Raw genomic sequence first — 6105 nt, 5'->3', positions numbered from 1 at the left:
CACATTCTCCTGAAATACAGCAGATTTCAGGAATGGTACAAAATGCTTATTAAAAAAAACGTTATAGTTTATATCAATGATGAATAAAAACAAGCGTTATATCTCTCTGAAAAAATATGAGATCACAGAGTAAAGTGGGAGCGTCTTTTTAAACTAGAAAAAAGGCGCGAAATTATGACATAAATAGTGTCATCACGTGCGCAATTTTGCTCGCAAAAATGAAAAAAGAACCTCAGAGAATGCAGAGGTAATAAGGGCCTAAAGGTAAGCATTTTTAATAAATACAACCCCCACATTCAAATTTCTAAGCAAAATTTCCAATACTTATACTGTATTTCATGACACTTACAGCCAAACCAGTACGGAAACATATCAGCAGAGGTAATGGTAGAGGAGTATAATGTTGATCTGTAAAGGGAAGTAGCAGATAAATCCCTGCGACCGAATTTACAGAGATCCTTATGAATAGATTTCCCATAGGTGAAAACATGGCGTCATCAGGCAATACTCCCTTCACATCCCTCAGACAAACACTGTACTTAACGTGGAACTGGGCTTCAAAATGCTTCACCACCTTTAAAAACTGAGGTATGAGTGAAGTGGGAGGTATTTTTATAGGCATATAGAAAAAACTATAAGAAAAGGAGAATTGTAGATACAAAAATAGCTACACAAAAGTTAGGGATATCAGCATTTTCATTTTAATAGGTTAAATAACCTTTACATACAGCCCAAAATTGGGGAAAATACAAAGCGGTGCAGCACAACTCCTGCAAGCTTACATCAGACAGAGACCCTGATTTTGGCTTTCACAGGAATCACTATTAAATTGCACAGAGAAACACAGGTCACACAGTCCTAGGACATCAAAGCCGCAACATACATTCATACAGTCGGTAACTGGCTAGGATTGACAAACAACACCTCTAACAGGGGATGGCAATGCAGTCTCTGCACTAATCAGCCAACATGTTAATCATTGAGGATCTATGTTTGCCAAAACGGATATTAGCCACAACAATACAAACAGGAGGATATATATGTCTATTGTAAACACATATGCATGTAATGTTAAATACATAAATAAATCTGACTTTGGAGAGGTGAATTGAAACCTAGTGAGAAGCCAAGCAACACCTATTTCAGAGGGCACCCCTAACATATAGGAAGGATACGGTGTCATGAAATTATTGTTTAGGATCTATGCTTGGTCTTCCTAATATCAAGGTGACAATACCATTAGATAGATTGACAAATATAATCAAATGTCAGAATTATATGCAAGGAAACAAAGGGCAAATTATATGTCCATATAACATATTAAATCACATGGCAAATGGTTGTATGTATGTCATCCGAACGTATGGTATAATTTTCACACACTGTCCAGAGTTCAAACGCCATATATTTACTCTCTCAGAGGGGTGAAATTCCTTCCCTCTATCGAAATGCCGGCATAATTAATCTTGAAGCCTTCCTTCCGAGCAAAGAGAAGCAGCAATCATGTATCCATACTGCTCATATTAGTTGCCAAAAGTTTCCATTAGATTGCGGACTTTGTTTGTTCCAGGGCAGAGCAGCCCACTCCGTGCACGTCACTGCCAACACGCGTTTCACCCCCACGTGACCACTACGTCAAGGGGTTTCCTCAGGGCATAGAATAGGGATCATAGGCCATGCTTATTTTTATAGGCATTTGAGGTTTTGGTGAACTTTGCTCCCTACTGGTAGGAATGTATATCCCATCAGTAACAAGCTTGTGCACTCTCGCCACCTATATGAAATATATATATACATACAACTTTAGGAATGTATCTGTATGTAAAAGTCATTTGGCGGCTTTTTTTTTCTAACACCCGAGTTCTCATCATTGAGCCCTTATAACTTTTTTGTGCAATATTTTTTTGAATACTTTTTATTAGATGGTGTAACTGTAATGTATTTTTGATGATGTATTTTGTGCAACTTTTTAGTTTCAGAAAACAGTTAACCACAGCTTTGAGATCGCAGTAAGGATTGAAGCGTAAACTTGTAATACTAGCGCAATTAAAACTGCTAGCGAAAAGATGATATCGCTTGCGCAAAAACGTTTGCCCCTTACTTGTAATCTAGCCCAAAATGTATAATCATGTAGGCAGCTTCTTTGTGAGGCTCACTAAAAGAGTGTGATAAGAAAAACATCTCTCCATAATAATCTTACAAAAACATAAACAAAGATTGGTAGCTGGCTTGTGTTTATGATCCCAAGTAGCTGGCTTATGTGTATTAACCTAGTTCCAGTAAAGTGTGACATACTAAAATGTGCTCAAGATTTTACAAATAATGTGATCAATTTAATAAAATGTGTGCATAAAATAGCAAATTTGTGTGCATCATTTACCAAACCGTGTGCACACTTTTATATATTGTGCCGTGGACATATATAGCTAAATTGTGTGCACAGTTTGTTTAATCGTGTGCACAATTAAAACAAATACAAAGTGGCCACTCTCGGACTCAGTAGATAATAATCAATGCATTGCAAAAGCTCTGCTCTTGAGAGTTGTTTATTTGGACAGTTAATGACAGCTATAAATCATATGCTATCTATGTCAAGCAAGTAATGTGCAGTATGTGGGAGGGTTATGAATTACCCATAATGCACTACAGATCCTCTTGTGGGGGTGAAAAAGCTTCAATTTTTATATTTAAATAACAGTAAAACCAGGCAAATTAAATAATAAACGCAAACCACAAAGGGCTAGATTACAAGTGGCGCGGTATTTGTTTTTCGTTAGCGAAAACACAGCTAGCGTTAATTTGTTTGCGCTTTTTGTGTTGCGCTGGTATTACAAGTAGCAAATAATCGTATTTTACGCTAGCGGTAACCAATATTGCGCTTAAAGTTGAAAATCGAGATCGCGTTTTTGCATTCCCCCCTAGAAGTCAATGGGGCACAAAAGTTGAAAAAATCCTAACATCCACTCTCTTGCGAAAACACCATGACAAGTCAACATGAAATTATGACTATTTCCTATTCCAAGACTCTACTGTTCAGGGATGCATACAACCTACACTAACCTTTCTTTATACCAGTTCCTCTTCTCCATTGCTATCCCCTTGAACCCCCTTAGCATGTAAGCCTAAGAGCCCATCTGTTTGTAAATCACCTTCTTTAGAGCTGACTACAACAGTGCGACTCTTGGCAGGGCCCGCTACCCGTCTGATCCCTATAAATGTTTTCTTGTATTCCGCCTATGTTTATAGCGCTGCGGAATCTGTTGGCACTCTACAAATAACCGATAATAATAATAATAATTCCAATGTTCTTTAACATGTTTTTTGTAATATGCACATACCCGATCACATACTGTAATATGCGCAAACATGATCACATACGGTAATATGCGCATATGAGTGTAACTGTACTTTGTCGTTTATTTTTGAAGTGTTTTGTGCAACTTTTTAATTTCAGAAAAAAGTTAACCACAGCTCTGAGATTGCGGAAAGGATTCTGGTGTAAATGAAGATTGCACTAGCAATATCGCGGTTGCACTCAGCTTGTAATATCATGAAAATGGCTTGCAAAAATGCGATTGCGTTAGCGCTAAACTGTTTGCGCCTCACTAGCCCAAAGTGGTTTAACTGTACATAATTAAAGGACCAGGATACCCAAATGTTGAAGCATTTGAAAGTGATGAAGCATAGCTGTGAAAAGCTGACTAGAAAATATTACTTGAACATCTCTATGTAAAAAAGGAAGACATTTTACCTAGAGAGAGGGGAAAAAAAGAGAGTGGAGAGAATACAGAGAGAGACTCGAGAAGGGAGGACAGAGTAGGAGAGGGAAAGAGGTGAGATAGTGGAGAGAAAAGAGAAGGAAGAGAGAGTAGATAGGGAAAGAGGTGAGTAAATGGGAGAGAAAGAGACAGAAAAGTGAGAGAAAGAGAGAGGGGCAAGAAAGAATGTCAGAAGAGAAAATGAGAGATGAGAAAGATGAGAAGAGAAGGAGAAAGAAGGGAAAAGATAGAGGGAGAGAGGTTTCATGCATGGGCAGCATGACTGAAAAGAGATCTACTGTTAAATACAGCAATCATTTTAACACAACTTTTTCTAGCTTGAAAAAACAGTATAGAACTTCAGATGTTATTAATCATAATTCTGCAACTCAGTCTGAAATTGGTAGATCCATGACCGTTAGGAGTGAGATGTACAGGCAGTTACTGCTAAAAGTACTGACTCTAAACTTTAAAGATGTGGGGGACTCCAAACATGAAGATTACCATCATAAAGAAATTAAAAATATCTTTCTGAACCATTTTAATGTAGTCCACTGGTGTTGCTAGATTATACAAATATCTGGTGCTTAAAGGGACATAATAGTCATGTTTTTTTTCTAACATCAATATAAAGAAGCAATATTTAAACATGGAAATATCTATCAACCTTTGAACATTAGTACAACCTACACAACCAGAGCGGGATTTATAATAAGGTAGAGTAGGCATGTGCCTATTATAAAAAAAACATCAGTCAGTGACCTTAACTAAGATGACTGCATATGGCTTCCCCTGCACATCTGCAATGTGGTGCTGTTATTTCACTGCCTGCTGCCATGTTAGTTAAGATCGGCGGCACAACAGTGAATGGTAAGTAAGGAGCACATAGGTCGAGGGCGCGCTTCAGATTTTTGTTCCTACAGGCAGCTGGGCTGTAATCTGGCAATGTACACAACTGATACTGATGTATTACATTTTCATTTAAAATGAAACAGATTTTTATCCTTTTAGGCACAAATATACCATGTAGTCAGTACAAATTGATCAGTCCAGTCCTCAGGGCACACTAACAAGCCAGACTTTCAAGATTGCCTTGGGTGAGATCAGGTTCATAACCATAGTTCCTGGTCAACTGATTATTTAATCCATCCTCTAGTTCAGATATCCTGAAAATCTGAAGTGTTAGTGTGCCCTGAGTATTGGAATTAAGAAACACTGATACAGATGAAAGAAAAGCTTAAAGGGACACTAAACCCAATTTTTTTTTCTTTCGTGATTCAGATAGAGCATGCAATTTTAAGCAACTTTCTAATTTACTCCTATTATAAATTTTTCTTCATTCTCTTGCTATCTTTATTTAAAAAGCAGGAATGTGATGCATAGGAGCCGGCCCATTATTGGTTGAGAACCTGGGTTATGCTTATTAGTGGGTAAATGTAATCCTCCAATAAGCAAGCGCTATCCATGGTGCTGAATCTAAAACGGGCTGGCTGCTAAGAGTTACATTCCTGCTTTTAAAATAAATATAGCAAGAGAACGAAGAAAAATTGATAATAGGAGTACAAATTTGGGTTCAGTGTCCCTTTAAAGCCTTTAAGCCTATGGCGAACAGCAGTGCTTCCTAAGGCAATCAAGCATTTCTTGTTATTGGCTCCTTTATGTAACTGCCCATCCACAGCACTGACAGAGCTAATTTATTTATAAATTAAAGGGCCACTAAAGTCAAAATTGACATTTCATCAATCAGATAAAGCATGCCAATTAAAAAGCGAAACACAAACTTTCCAATATACTCCCATTATCAAAACTTGCACATTCTTTTTATATGCTTTCAGTTCAAAAGTGAACAGTATATACATATATATGCATTTTGTGAGTGGCTGATGACTGTCACATGATACAGGGGAGGGGAAAATGATATAGCACTGTAAATTGTTCAGTTTGACTGTATTTAGTGGTCCTTTAACAGTACTTGATCTTGGGATGCCCTGACTGCCACATGGGTGCAATCTATCACTCCCAGGATATTGGGTAATCCCCGCCATAGGTAGAATTCCATCTTGATGCTACACCAGAATTTAGGAGTTTAAGTAATGTAAATTAATCTCTGTGAGTGCAGGGGGTGGTCCGGAAACAGGGCAGCAACTTGTTCCTTACTTCCTGGAACTCTGTTAGATATATGATATAACCTTTTGCAAGCCTATAAATTTAACGGCTGTTTTTTTCCATTTTGTTTCAAACTGCCAATTTTCTAGGGGTCGTGGAATTTTTAGCACAGAAAGCAAATTTCACAGAGTTCAAGCAGATATTTCAGAGTTCTTTACCACCTTAGAAACTACAGCAAGCA

Source organism: Bombina bombina, chromosome 6, assembly GCF_027579735.1.
Source record: "Bombina bombina isolate aBomBom1 chromosome 6, aBomBom1.pri, whole genome shotgun sequence".
NCBI lineage: Eukaryota > Metazoa > Chordata > Amphibia > Anura > Bombinatoridae > Bombina > Bombina bombina.
This window is presented reverse-complemented; position numbering follows the sequence as displayed.